Below are 15832 nucleotides of genomic sequence, written 5' to 3'. Positions count from 1 at the left end.
GCAAAATAGCAATTTTGGAAGAAAACATGGAGGATTTATAATAAAGAAATAACTGTAATAATCAGATTACTTTTATTTCGGAAATGCATGTAGATTTCATTTTGTCAGCTGCTCAAGTTAGCAGTACTAATGTTAAAGTGTCCCTTCTTTGACAGGTTCCCAGCTGTATTGTGTTGCTATTTTATATTTTTACATCACATTTTTGGTCCATTTTTCATAAAATTGTGTTTTTTTTGGCAAATTAGTGATAAATAATTAAAGACTGAAGTTAGAAAATAATGACAGACATTTGAGTTTCAGATTTCATACCATTCAGAAAAATCATACTAATGCAAGACCTCTATTAGCTTTCTAAGTTTATAAGAGCAATATTTATAAAATTGTCCTTATTTTTGGGCCTTTGTCCCATTTCTTTGTATGGCTTTGTCCAGATTTCTTGCTCTGAGGTTGAGAGGTATGACAAATGTGTCAGGGCCATCACAAGTCAGCCAGAGACATTTCAAACTGTGACATACTTGTTGCACCCCACTCCCCCATGTAGTGACTCTGGATGTGTCGAAGCAAGGCAAGGAGTAGTTATGCAGTGTAAATGTGCAGAGAATCCCACCCATCCAAGGTAGACACAAGTATTAGAGTGGCTTTTCATCTGTCCTTGATTTTTACAGAATGGTCTGATTTCTGTCATATTTTTTGTACTGTTGATTTATGCTTATTACTCAAAGTGCCTGTTGCTCTGTGTTTAAGTAGTAATACTTTAATGACCATCAGGTAAGCTTGGCTGAGATTGCAAAATGCAAGTAAGCTTTAATAAGCATACTGTTAACGAATTGCCAACATTGAAAGCCTTTCTGTTGCCATGTAGAAAATACTTAACTAGATAATGTATAAGCCTTTGATATTGAAATGCATAAGCCAGTATTTGTAATAAAGGACAGAATTACATTATTTTAAGCATCTCATTACACTTGGAGACTTCCAGTCATCTCTGCAGGCTTTACCCATAAACCGAATGCCAATCGCGTGGTCCATAACCTGTACAGTAATCCTTTTAAGCAATGTATCTTGAGCTTATTTCTTGTTTGCTTTTCATTTTTTACTTTGATCATGTTTTCCCCATGAAACAAGTAGATGACAGGCAGCATGTCTTTTTTGGATAAGGAACATTTTTACAAGTGGGGGCATCAGAGATTTCTACTTTCAGCATGTTACTTGTTACTTTAATAAAGCTGAATATAAATTATAATTAGAACTGCAGTGCAAGAAGTGGTTTGAGTTGAGTGCTGCTTGTTTTTCTTATACTTGATTTTGACTGGCATTCCATTAATGTATTTAAAAAAAAGTAAGTTATTTTTTCATGCCTCACAACCTTTTTTGTTTCCATCTAGATATTAAGTAAGCTGTCATGCAGCCAATGCATTGAAATATTTTTATTCTTCTACACTTCATTTTGTCTTGATTGGACTCTCATAATGACGGTTTGGCACCCAGGGCAGTATATTTAGTTTTTGTGGTTTGCTACTACAGGTATGTGTGTGTGGTAGGGAATACCTCAGGCTTGAACCCTGTACCTTGTATGCAGGTGTTAAAGACCTGAATTCCCTACCCACCACCATTTGTAAAAAAAAATTGCAGATTTTTGCCTCATATTTGATCAGATCTGTTCCTCATATTATCTGTGGTTTGTAAATGTTGCAATGCTTGATATTTGATGATGCAGTGGTAGCATTGTTTCCTCACAGCTGCAGGTCCTCAGGTTTGATTCTTGGCTGAGGTGCCTTCTTTGTGGGGTCTGTATCTTCTCCCTGTGTTTGTGTGGGTTTGCTTTTGTGTCCTCCCATGTTACAAAGACATGTCTGCATTATTTCTTCCTGGGCCTCTGCTGAAATTTTTTTTTTGTTCCAAGTCAGACTGTCCTGATTAAAAAATGTTAAATAAAATTGACAGGCATTTGAATTTCAAACTTCAGGTTTCTGAATGTTTAATTCCTTGCATATTTGATGGTGCAGTGGTAGTATTGTTGCCTCACAGCTATAGGTTTTCTGGTTTGATTCTTGGCTGGGGTGCCTCCTGTGTGGAGTCTGCATCTTCACCCTGTGTTTGTGTGGATTTGCTCTGGTGCCTGTCATTTTACAAAGACGTGTCTGAAGTATTTCTCCCTGGGTCTCTGCTGAAAATTGTTTTTGTTCTGTCAGCAGTAAAATTGACAGGCATTTGAATTTCAGACTTCATGTTCTTCAGAAAATACATAGTAACACAACCGTAACACAACCTTTTATTCTAGCAATTTTCTAAGTTTATAAGATGAATATTTGAAATTTGTCCCTATTTTTGGGACTGTAGTCCCCCATTATTGGCTTCGTCCAGGTTTTTTGTGCTAAGGTTGACAGCTATGGCAAAAACTGAATTCACTGAATATGTTTGAGGGCTGTATTCCCTCATTACTGGGTTTGTCCAGGTGTTTTGTACTAAGAGGTTGACAGCTATGGTGAGAACTGAATTCACTAAATGATAGCCATTTAAGTTTCAGTCTTCCTCTCTTTTACAAAGCAGCTGATTTGGCATAGTGGTATGTTTCTCTGACTGTTTTGCACAGAGACCTTGGCAGTAAAATGTATGGTGGTAACACAGCATTTTATTCTAGCAAATGTCCATGATTATACAAGCAATGTTTAATGTGTCCCTGGTTTTTGGGCTTTTGACACCCCCCCCCCCAATACATTTTGGCTTTTTCCAGTTTTCTTGTGCTGCGAAGTTGAGATGCAGTTGAGTATTGAGTAGATTTTACAAGGAGCTGAGAGCTGCAGGGGAACAGAAGTGTAGTGTTGCTTAAGTGAAGCTGGTTTGCCTTGTTAATAGCACAACAGGTTGTGTACTTGCTTTTGATGCAGAAGGCTGTGGGTTCTACTCCCACAAGGGGTGGATGCTGCCATACTGAGAATGTTCTCCTTGGTGAAGATACTAACTATGAGTCTGTTATCAGTTTGCCATCCATTTCCTCTTGCAATATTACTAGCTTATCATTTTTTTAATGTAATATAGACAATTTATTCCTGAGGGGCAACAGACACTTTATTTTTCGATGAAACCATGAAATATAAAGGTGTTTGCTAGCATCAACCTGTTCATTAGTTACATATTTCTTTAATGTGGAATTATTTAGATGACTTTTACTTCTTCAGAGATTGTGCATATTTACTGATAATGGACTGTAGAATTGTGCATATTTACTGATAATGGCGGACTGTAGAATTGTGCATATTTACTGATAATGGTGGACTGTGGAAGTCTGAGTAGACTTTTATGATAAATGTTCTGAACTGGGCAGTTTTGCCATTATGGGTGCATGCGTTTTGTTTCATTGCTTACTGGAAAAATGTTCAAAACAAATTTAAAACGCCCTCTAACAACTGTACTGTATTGTACAAGAAATATAATTTAGTACAATGAGGAAGGTGTATCAAAGAGCACATGCATGTTTCATATGCAAGGGGCCTATGATTTGAAAACAGCCCAAAATTAATCTTTATCTGCCACTGGCAAAATGTATTTTATTTGAATGTGGGTTTCAATGCTGTTTCAATGAATCTGAGTTTCAAGGGCAGAGAAGTTTTAATGCTAAGTTTTCATTGTGATACTGCATTGCTTTGTTTAGCAGATTACTTAGTGTTTGTGCTGTAAAATACAAAATAAAACTTTCAAATGAAGTCCATCTCATCATAGAAGTAAAGCAGTATGCACATTAGTGTTTATGGTAAATGGAGTGAAATAGCAAAGTAATGGTTCATTGAAATGGCTGCAGAGGCTCCATTCAACCATGATTTTGTCTGGGGGGAAGGGCAGCAAACTCAGACAGGCCCAGCTGAACTATACCTCCCAACTGTCCAGATTTTTCAAAGAACAAATAGATTTTTGCTTCTTATTTTTGGTTTGTTCTTCATAAAATTTGTAGTTTTCTGGCAAATCATTTAGGAATTAAGTCACTAAATAATGATACACTGAGTTTCAGACTTCATAACCTTCAGAAAAATGCATGCTAAAGTAAGAACTGTTATTCTATCAACTGTCTCAATTTATACAAGAGCAATTTTTAGTACTGTTTATATGTTCTCCCAATATATTTGGCCTTGTTCTGATTTACTGCATTAACAGGTTGAGAGGTACATGCAAATAAATTGCTTTACAGAATTAGGCATAGCCAACCTCTCAACTGTCCCCGATTTTGGCTCAAAATGTTGCTCTTCCCCCTAATAATCCCTCCGCAAAATAGCAATTTTGGAAGAAAACATGGAGGGTTTACAATTAAGAAATAACTTTAATAATCAAAGTTATAGATTACTTGAAATGCATGTAGATTCTTTTATTTTGTCAGCTGCTCAAGTTAGCAGTACTAATATTAAAGTGTCCTTTCTTTGACAGGTTCCCAGCTGTATTGTGTGGCTATTTTATATTTTTGCATCACATTTTTGGTCCATTTTTCATAAAATTGTGTTTTTTGGCAAATTAGTGACAAATCTCTAACGACTGAAGTTAGAAAATAATGACAGACATTTGAGTTTCAGATTTTATACCCTTCAGAAAATTCATACTAATGCAAGACCTATTCTATTATCTTTCTAAGTTTATTAGAGCAATATTTAAAAATTGTCCTTATTTTTTGGGCCTTTGTCCCACTTCTGCGTATGGCTTTGTCCAGATTTCTTCCTCTGAGGATGAGAGGTATGACAAATGTGTCAGGGCCATCACAGTCAGCCAGAGACATTTCAAATTGTGACATACTTGTTGCTCCCCACTCCCCCATGTAGTGACTCTGGATGTGTCCAGGCAAGGCAAGGAGTAGTTATGCAGTATGTCCCCCCATCCAAGGTAGACACAAGTACTACAGTGGCTTTTCATCTGTCCTTGATTTTACAGAACGGTCTGGTTTCTGTCATATTTTTGTACTGTTGATTTATGCTTATTACTCAGATTTATGCTTATTACTCAGAAAGTGCCTGTTGCTCTGTGTTTAAGTAGCAATGCTTTAATGACCATAAGGTAAGCTTGTCTGAGATTGTAAGATGCAAGTAAGCTTTAATAAGCATACTGTTAAAGAATTGCCAACATTGAAAACCTTTCTGTTGTTGCCATGCAGAGAATACTTGACTAGATAATGTATAAGCCTTGGGTATTAAATGACAGGATTCCATTATTTTAAAAAGCTCATTACACTTGTTGGAGACTTCCAGTCATCTCTACAGACTTTACCCGTAAACTAAACAGAATGCCAATCATGTGTGGTCCATAACCTGTACAGTAATCCTTTAAGCAATGTATCTTGAGCTTGTTTCTTGTTTGCTTTTCATTTTTTACTTTGATCATGTTTTCCCCATGAAACAAGTAGATAGTTGTCAGGCAGCAGGTCTTTTTTGGATAAGAAACATTTTTACAAGTGGGGGCATCACAGAGATTTCTACTTTAAGCATGTTACTTGGTACTTTAATAAAGCTGAATATAAATTATAATTAGAACTGCAGTGCAAGGAGAAGTGGTTTGAGTTGAGTGCTTCTGGTTTTTCTTATACTTGATTTTGACAGGCATTCCAGTAATGTATTTAAAAAGTAATTTATTTTTTCATGCCTCACAACCTTTTGTTTCCATCTAGATATTAAGTAAGCTGTCATGCAGCCAATGCATTGAAATATTTTTATTCTTCTACACTTATTTTTGTCTTGATTGGACTCTCATAATGATGGTTTGCCACCCAGGGCAGCATATTAAGTTAAAGTTAGTTTTTGTGGTTTTAGCTCCTCCCCTTTCTGGTTGACCACACCCCTCCCCTTGACCCCACCCATTCAGCTGTCTCCTGCAGCCCCCCTTTGATTTGAAGTCACCAGCCGCCACTGATGTTTTGGTACTCTTTCTCTCAGACGAAGTCACACCTGATCCATAACAATGTGTGCAGAAGTCATTTTTTCAATTTGGACTGTGAACTGTTTCTTCCAACTACATATTACAATAATGGGACATTAAATGAAGGGGGAAGGGATTCTGGAAAATATGGTCATACTCTCATGCAAACAGATCTAGATTATGATTAAATGGGATCCCAGGGAGGACAATCGATTGCCCCTATCCATAACAATATCCCAATTACTTGGCTGTCTCTCACCATTTACCATAAAACAATGTTCAGACTTGTCAGAATGCATACTATTTTGTTCTTTTACTTTTACAATGATCACAGAGATTTGGACTTAATGTACAACTTTTTTATAGCACAAACCTTGAAAGTCATTTGAAGAATAAAAATGCAATTCTCACACTGAAAACAGATTTAGCATGAGCAGCACTACAATTCTCTTCCTTTGAAACTGATATTTATTGAAAATGTATCTGAAAACCCTTTAAATTGCTAAAGATGTGGTGAGATTAGTGGTTATTTGGGTGCAGGAATTCAAAAGACAACTATGTAATGTATTTGTTAACAATCTGATACAGGCCAATGGGCATAAGTTACTCTTTTTAGAGTCACCCCAGGAGTACAGCCTGTTGAAGTGACTTGGTCAGATTCATTTACGAGACAAAAAAAACAATGGGAGAACCATGCAGTGCAACCCACTGTATCCCCCCACCATGCCATCCTAACCACTTAGCTAAAGAATCAGAGACAAAGAAACAAAAAACAGAAACATTTTTTAAATATGTTTGTGATATACTTAGAATGTCACTACTAAAACCTTACCCTAGCAAACACTTACAAAAGAACACAGTCTTGAAACTGCATGTCTGTCATTATTTAGTGATTGCAATACTCAATGATTTGCAGGATATTTTACAAGGAACAAACCTAAATATATTTCAACTTCTTTACCCAAGAATTCTGGAGAAAGCCAAAAATAATGGCAGACACAAGCTCAAAAAAGGACAGCTTTTACATATTATTTTTTATCATCTGTTTGTAATCCAGGTGAACCAAATAGGCAATGTTTTCTTTCCAGGGTAATACGTAATCATTGTCTGAGTGATTTGCTCAAAGTCAAATAGTGGACAAATGGAGGTGGAAAGACTTAAACTCTGTACCTTATGGTTGTTAACAACTCAGGGCCTTAGGTGATAGGAAACTCTAATTCAGTAACAGAACAACATGTGTTGCAGGGACATGCATTTTCTGAGCATTAAGAGCTATGAAACTCTATTTGGCATTATTGCCTGACTGTGATCCTCAGTGATTTAACAAAAACAAAAATGAAGAAATAAATATAGTTCAGGCAGTTGGCACAGCGGAACAGGGCTCACATCTTTAAATTAGTAGCCTTCTGTAGACAAAGATACAGGATTTAACTCTTCTACCCCCGCTTGGGTACTGTGTGGCTTTGCTTAAGTCTTGAAACCAGACAAGTCATGTCATACAAAAAAGGGCAAGGCATAAACAGGATTTACTGAACAATAATTATGAAACTCTAATGACAGGTATTATTGATTATTCTGTGACGTAAAAAAGGTAGAGTATGCAGAAAGATACAAAAACACACATATACACATGTTCACATACAGGTCTACATCTAAAGTTCAAAGTTTCAAAACTTCAAATTTCTTATGGTCGAAATCATGAGATCAAAGTTTTGAAGCTTCAAAACGTAAATAAAAAAGTAAAAACAAAAAAGTTGTTTTTTTTTTTTACATTTTTTGTAGGGAGCAAGCCATTTTGCACCCCTAGACCCCCTGTTAATTAAATATACCAACTCCAAGATTGCACTACAGTGAGGAAAATAGTAAATAAACGTTCTATGCTGCACGGCGATCTCCATTTAAACGCTTCTAAATTTCAAAAATTTGATCTTATGTTCTCAACCATAAGAAATTTGAAGTTTTGAAACTTCAAAATTTAGAAGTAGACCCACGCATACAGACTCTAAACCAAGGTCTTGTTTGCAGCATCAACAGAGCAGTTTGGAAGGACAGTTATATCTCACAAAAGATTCTGCTGCTGTGGAACAGTCTCCCCATCCACATAAAACAAAGTTCAGACCTGTCCACATTCAAGTACAACTTATATCTAAGAATAGGAAGCTGAACATATACCCCAGAACTGCCTTCTGTACTAACGGTGGACAGAGACAGCTCCTACATGATTTGTCCCATGCGTGGGTCCTACTAAATTATATATGGTATGATTCCAGTTATTTTCTTTAAGGTAATATATAATTAGCGATCATTGGATGGGTAACAGTACTATATTACCAAATGGGATAGGTTGTTTAGAGAACAAAAAGGGAAACTGTCTAGGCTTACAACTGTCCGCAAGAAAATGATTTGTTATTAAACATATTTTTATGCTCTTACACTCATCTAAATCTGTGTGTTTGGGTATATATGTGAATTTGTGTTTGTATATAAATTTAATAAAGTATTTGTGATTAGTGAAGTTTTACACAGTAGAAAAACGTGTTTTCTTTTGCCTTTAGAGTAATTCATTTAGTGAAGACAGCCATAAACAGCTCTATCAGCAACAGTTACACTGTCAGCAAAGCCCAAGTCTGAAAGGGAATGTTGTATCTGAAGACAGAGATTAAATGGAAGAAGAGAATCCAGTAAGAGAAATGTTTATTTTATTTTAGTTCCTAAAGGAAATACATTGATAACTATTTCTACAGAAAAGAAAGAAAAGAACGGGTGTGTAATACAAAGAACCTATAACCTGTTAAAATAAAGGACTCTTGAAAAAGGGCAATGATGGCAAATGAACTACTCAAAGAATGCCAAAAGTCGAGGTGAAACAATTCCTGGGCAAAGTTAGTAGGACACTTAATGAAAAGACTAGGTAAACTTGCATTATGCAATGGAGACACGGTTTGCATTTTGGGGTCTGGATAACATCCCAACAGCTGCCCTAACAAAACAAGTCTGACACATAATTGGTCAAAGTAGACCTCTGTTTATTAGAAGTACTGCATATACATTAGTACTGCCTAGGTGATTAAAATTAATTTTTCTTAAAAAGTTTCTTGTTCCTACAAACTTTCACTGCATCAGTGCACTAACTCAAGTTAAAAAGCATAACAGACATAAAGACATCCATCTCTGTTCAAACAGCTACGCATTTCCAGCTCCCCAAGGCTAATGCTATTCTACTTAGTTATGATATGTCACTATGGGACAATAACATAAGAATGCTGCAAAACAGTATTATTATGGTTATTAATAGCAATAATTACCAGTGCCACCAGCCACTGCAATAATTTAGATGAAGATGTATATGTGTGAGAAATTTTCTGAACACCTCTATGTGTAGCTTCAGTGTTTTGACATTCTATTTAAATGGGTACCAGTTCACATTTAGTGAAAATTAAATACATTAATCTGATCATTTGTTTATGCTACTCATCAGTTTTTCAGCTTTCATTATATTTTGCTTTTTGCTTTGTTTTTCTCAGCTTTCTTTCCTTAATGATTTTCTACTTCCTTAGCAATGGCTTGATATTCATCTTGTGCACCTCTCTTTTTATCACTTCAGAATCTCTGCTTCATTGTGTTACTGATGCATAATTTAATTTAGTATGTATGTCTTAGAATGGCCCATGTTTTATATACAAATACAGATTAAATGTATAGACGACAAATATGAGTCCATATTGAAGTATCAAAGTAGGCAAGTATTGGAAAACAAGTGGTTGTAAATGCAATGTCGAAAAAATACCAAAAAGAAAAAAAAATCAATGGATCGAAATTACAGCTGATCACAAAATGAAAACAAAATGGTCTCCTTTTGCAATTCCTTGACCAAAACCTTACCACTATCTTTAGACATGCTTTGTCTAAATAGTGGTTGAGTTTTTCCTAAGGTAAGGTGCAGGATTGGAGTTAGGGGCAAGAAAAAATTTAGGCTTAGATTTAGCACATATTAATAAGGATGGGTATGGCACTCCATCTTCCTTGCTTCACCTTACTTTTTCTGCTAGACCTAACCCTAACCCTATCCTTGCCTCTAACCTCAACCTTTGGTACTATCTGAAAGGTTTTACACTAAAAACCCAAATACACACTTACCCAAACATCAAGGTCTCAGTCGTCCTCCATTGGCAATGAACTACTGTCAATAATCAGTGCTTTCGATGAATTTCCACTTCAGCCCATCAGTGAGCCAACTAATCCACAGACGGAGGTAAACCATACATCTATCTATGTATCCATCTATTTATCAAACAGACTGAAGTAAACCATACATCTATCTATGTATCCATCTGCCTATCAAACAGACTGAAGTAAACCATACATCTATCTATGTATCCATCTATCTATCAAACAGACTGAAGTAAACCATACATCTATCTATGTATCCATCTATCTATCAAACAGACTGAAGTAAACCATATATCTATCTATGTATCCATCTATCTATCTATCTATCTATCTATCTATCTATCTATCTATCTATCAAACAGACTGAAATAAACCATACATCTATCGATGTATCCATCTATCTATCAAACAGACTGAAGTAAACCATACATCTATCTATGTATCCATCTATCTATCAAACAGACTGAAGTAAACCATACATCTATCTATGTATCCATCTATCTATCAAACAGACTGAAGTAAACCATACATCTATCTATGTATCCATCTATCTATCAAACAGATTGAAGTAAACAATACATCTATCTATGTATCCATCTATCTCTCAAACAGACTGAAGTAAACCATACATCTATTTATGTATCCATCTATCTATCAAACAGACTGAAGTAAACAATACATCTATCTATGTATCCATCTATCTATCAGACTGAAGTAAACCATACATCTATCTATGTATCCATCTATCTATCAGACTGAAGTAAACCATACATCTATCGATGTATCCATCTATCTATCTTTCTATCTATCTATCTATCTATCTATCTATCTATCTATCTATCTATCTATCAAACAGACTGAAGTAAACCATACATCTATCTATGTATCCATCTATCTATCAAACAGACTGAAGTAAACCATTCATCTATCTATGTATCCATCTATCTATCAAACAGACTGAAGTAAACCATACATCAATCTATGTATCCATCTATCTATCAAACAGACTGAGGGAAACCATACATCTATCTATCTATCTATCTATCTATCTATCTATCTATCTAACAGACTGAGGTAAACCATACATCTATGTATGCATCCATCTATCTATCAAACAGACAGAAGTGAACCATACATCTATCTATGTATCCATCTATCTATCAAATAGATGGAGGTAAACCATACATCTATCTATGTATCCATCTATCTATCTATATATCTATCTATCTATTTATCTATCAAACAGACTGAGGTAAACCATACATCTATCTATGTATCCATCTATCTATCAAATAGACTGAAGTAAACCATACATCTATCTATGTATCCATCTATCTATCAAATAGATGGAGATAAACCATACATCTATCTATGTAGCCATCTATCTATCTATCTATCTATCTATCTATCTATCTATCTATCTATCTATCAAACAGGCTGAGGTAAACCATACATCTATCTATGTATCCATCTATCTATCAAACAGACTGAAGTAAACCATACATCTATCTACGTATCCATCTATCTATCAAACAGACTGAGGTAAACCATACATCTATCTATCCATCTATCTATCTATCTATCTATCTATCTATCTATCTTTCTATCTTTCAAAAAGAATGAGGTAAACCATACATCTATCTATGTATCCATCTATCTATCAAACAGACTGAAGTAAACCATACATCTATCTATGTATCCATCTATCTATCAAACAGACTGAAGTACACCATACATCTATGTATCCATCTATCTATCAAACAGACTGAAGTAAACCATACATCTATCTATGTATCCATCTATCTATCAAACAGACTGAAGTGAACCATACATCTATCTATGTATCCATCTATCTATCAAACAGACTGAAGTAAACCATACATCTATCTATGTATCCATCTATCTATCAAACAGACTGAAGTAAACCATACATCTATCTATGTATCCATCTATCTATCAAACAGACTGAAGTAAACCATACATCTATCTATGTATCCATCTATCTATCAAACAGACTGAAGTAAACCATACATCTATCTATGTATCCATCTATCTATCAAACAGACTGAAGTAAACCATACATCTATCTATGTATCCATCTATCTATCAAACAGACTGAAGTAAACCATACATCTATCTATGTATCCATCTATCTATCAAACAGACTGAAGTAAACCATACATCTATCTATGTATCCATCTATCTATCAAACAGACTGAAGTAAACCATACATCTATCTATCTATCTATCTATCTATCTATCTATCTATCTATCTATCAAACAGACTGAAGTAAACCATACATCTATCTATGTATCCATCTATCTATCAAACAGACTGAAGTAAACCATACATCTATCTATGTATCCATCTATCTATCAAACAGACTGAAGTAAACCATACATCTATCTATGTATCCATCTATCTATCAAACAGACTGAAGTAAACCATACATCTATCTATGTATCCATCTATCTATCAAACAGACTGAAGTAAACCATACATCTATCTATGTATCCATCTATCTATCAAACAGACTGAAGTAAACCATACATCTATCTATGTATCCATCTATCTATCAAACAGACTGAAGTAAACCATACATCTATCTATGTATCCATCTATCTATCAAACAGACTGAAGTAAACCATACATCTATCTATGTATCCATCTATCTATCAAACAGACTGAAGTAAACCATACATCTATCTATGTATCCATCTATCTATCAAACAGACTGAAGTAAACCATACATCTATCTATGTATCCATCTATCTATCAAACAGACTGAAGTAAACCATACATCTATCTATGTATCCATCTATCTATCAAACAGACTGAAGTAAACCATACATCTATCTATGTATCCATCTATCTATCAAACAGACTGAAGTAAACCATACATCTATCTATGTATCCATCTATCTATCAAACAGACTGAAGTAAACCATACATCTATCTATGTATCCATCTATCTATCAAACAGACTGAAGTAAACCATACATCTATCTATGTATCCATCTATCTATCAAACAGACTGAAGTAAACCATACATCTATCTATGTATCCATCTATCTATCAAACAGACTGAAGTAAACCATACATCTATCTATGTATCCATCTATCTATCAAACAGACTGAAGTAAACCATACATCTATCTATGTATCCATCTATCTATCAAACAGACTGAAGTAAACCATACATCTATCTATGTATCCATCTATCTATCAAACAGACTGAAGTAAACCATACATCTATCTATGTATCCATCTATCTATCAAACAGACTGAAGTAAACCATACATCTATCTATGTATCCATCTATCTATCAAACAGACTGAAGTAAACCATACATCTATCTATGTATCCATCTATCTATCAAACAGACTGAAGTAAACCATACATCTATCTATGTATCCATCTATCTATCAAACAGACTGAAGTAAACCATACATCTATCTATGTATCCATCTATCTATCAAACAGACTGAAGTAAACCATACATCTATCTATGTATCCATCTATCTATCAAACAGACTGAAGTAAACCATACATCTATCTATGTATCCATCTATCTATCAAACAGACTGAAGTAAACCATACATCTATCTATGTATCCATCTATCTATCAAACAGACTGAAGTAAACCATACATCTATCTATGTATCCATCTATCTATCAAACAGACTGAAGTAAACCATACATCTATCTATGTATCCCTCTATCTATCAAACAGACTGAGGGAAACCATACATCTATCTATGTATCCATCTATCTATCAAACAGACTGAAGTAAACCATACATCTATCTATGTATCCATCTATCTATCAAACAGACTGAAGTAAACCATACATCTATCTATGTATCCATCTATCTATCAAACAGACTGAAGTAAACCATACATCTATCTATGTATCCATCTATCTATCAAACAGACTGAAGTAAACCATACATCTATCTATGTATCCATCTATCTATCAAACAGACTGAAGTAAACCATACATCTATCTATGTATCCATCTATCTATCAAACAGACTGAAGTAAACCATACATCTATCTATGTATCCATCTATCTATCAAACAGACTGAAGTAAACCATACATCTATCTATGTATCCATCTATCTATCAAACAGACTGAAGTAAACCATACATCTATCTATGTATCCATCTATCTATCAAACAGACTGAAGTAAACCATACATCTATCTATGTATCCATCTATCTATCAAACAGACTGAAGTAAACCATACATCTATCTATGTATCCATCTATCTATCAAACAGACTGAAGTAAACCATACATCTATCTATGTATCCATCTATCTATCAAACAGACTGAAGTAAACCATACATCTATCTATGTATCCATCTATCTATCAAACAGACTGAAGTAAACCATACATCTATCTATGTATCCATCTATCTATCAAACAGACTGAAGTAAACCATACATCTATCTATGTATCCATCTATCTATCAAACAGACTGAAGTAAACCATACATCTATCTATGTATCCATCTATCTATCAAACAGACTGAAGTAAACCATACATCTATCTATGTATCCATCTATCTATCAAACAGACTGAAGTAAACCATACATCTATCTATGTATCCATCTATCTATCAAACAGACTGAAGTAAACCATACATCTATCTATGTATCCATCTATCTATCAAACAGACTGAAGTAAACCATACATCTATCTATGTATCCATCTATCTATCAAACAGACTGAAGTAAACCATACATCTATCTATGTATCCATCTATCTATCAAACAGACTGAAGTAAACCATACATCTATCTATGTATCCATCTATCTATCAAACAGACTGAAGTAAACCATACATCTATCTATGTATCCATCTATCTATCAAACAGACTGAAGTAAACCATACATCTATCTATGTATCCATCTATCTATCAAACAGACTGAAGTAAACCATACATCTATCTATGTATCCATCTATCTATCAAACAGACTGAAGTAAACCATACATCTATCTATGTATCCATCTATCTATCAAACAGACTGAAGTAAACCATACATCTATCTATGTATCCATCTATCTATCAAACAGACTGAAGTAAACCATACATCTATCTATGTATCCATCTATCTATCAAACAGACTGAAGTAAACCATACATCTATCTATGTATCCATCTATCTATCAAACAGACTGAAGTAAACCATACATCTATCTATGTATCCATCTATCTATCAAACAGACTGAAGTAAACCATACATCTATCTATGTATCCATCTATCTATCAAACAGACTGAAGTAAACCATACATCTATCTATGTATCCATCTATCTATCAAACAGACTGAAGTAAACCATACATCTATCTATGTATCCATCTATCTATCAAACAGACTGAAGTAAACCATACATCTATCTATGTATCCATCTATCTATCAAACAGACTGAAGTAAACCATACATCTATCTATGTATCCATCTATCTATCAAACAGACTGAAGTAAACCATACATCTATCTATGTATCCATCTATCTATCAAACAGACTGAAGTAAACCATACATCTATCTATGTATCCATCTATCTATCAAACAGACTGAAGTAAACCATACATCTATCTATGTATCCATCTATCTATCAAACAGACTGAAGTAAACCATACATCTATCTATGTATCCATCTATCTATCAAACAGACTGAAGTAAACCATACATCTATCTATGTATCCATCTATCTATCAAACAGACTGAAGTAAACCATACATCTATCTATGTATCCATCTAT

At 34.5% G+C, this 15832-nt stretch overlaps 1 protein-coding gene and 1 long non-coding RNA gene across 4 annotated transcripts in view; one reads left to right on the top strand and one right to left on the bottom strand.

The window, feature by feature from the left end:
* The window catches only part of CADM3 (cell adhesion molecule 3), a 1289148-nt gene that overhangs the window by 1154642 nt on the left and 118674 nt on the right, over window positions 1–15832 (bottom strand). The gene's annotated exons all lie outside the window — the stretch shown is intronic.
* The window catches only part of LOC122791581, a 286754-nt gene that overhangs the window by 253889 nt on the left and 17033 nt on the right, over window positions 1–15832 (top strand). The window contains exon 3 of the long non-coding RNA XR_006363171.1: window positions 8445–8570. This is a non-coding gene — a long non-coding RNA (uncharacterized LOC122791581). The remainder of the gene's footprint in view (window positions 1–8444; window positions 8571–15832) is intronic.

This window comes from Protopterus annectens, chromosome 17.part0 (genome assembly GCF_019279795.1).
Source record: "Protopterus annectens isolate FY-2018-M chromosome 17.part0, PAN1.0, whole genome shotgun sequence".
NCBI classification, from domain to species: Eukaryota; Metazoa; Chordata; order Ceratodontiformes; family Protopteridae; genus Protopterus; species Protopterus annectens.
Note: the sequence above shows the minus strand (reverse complement) of the source record. Positions and strands in the feature narration are given on the sequence as shown.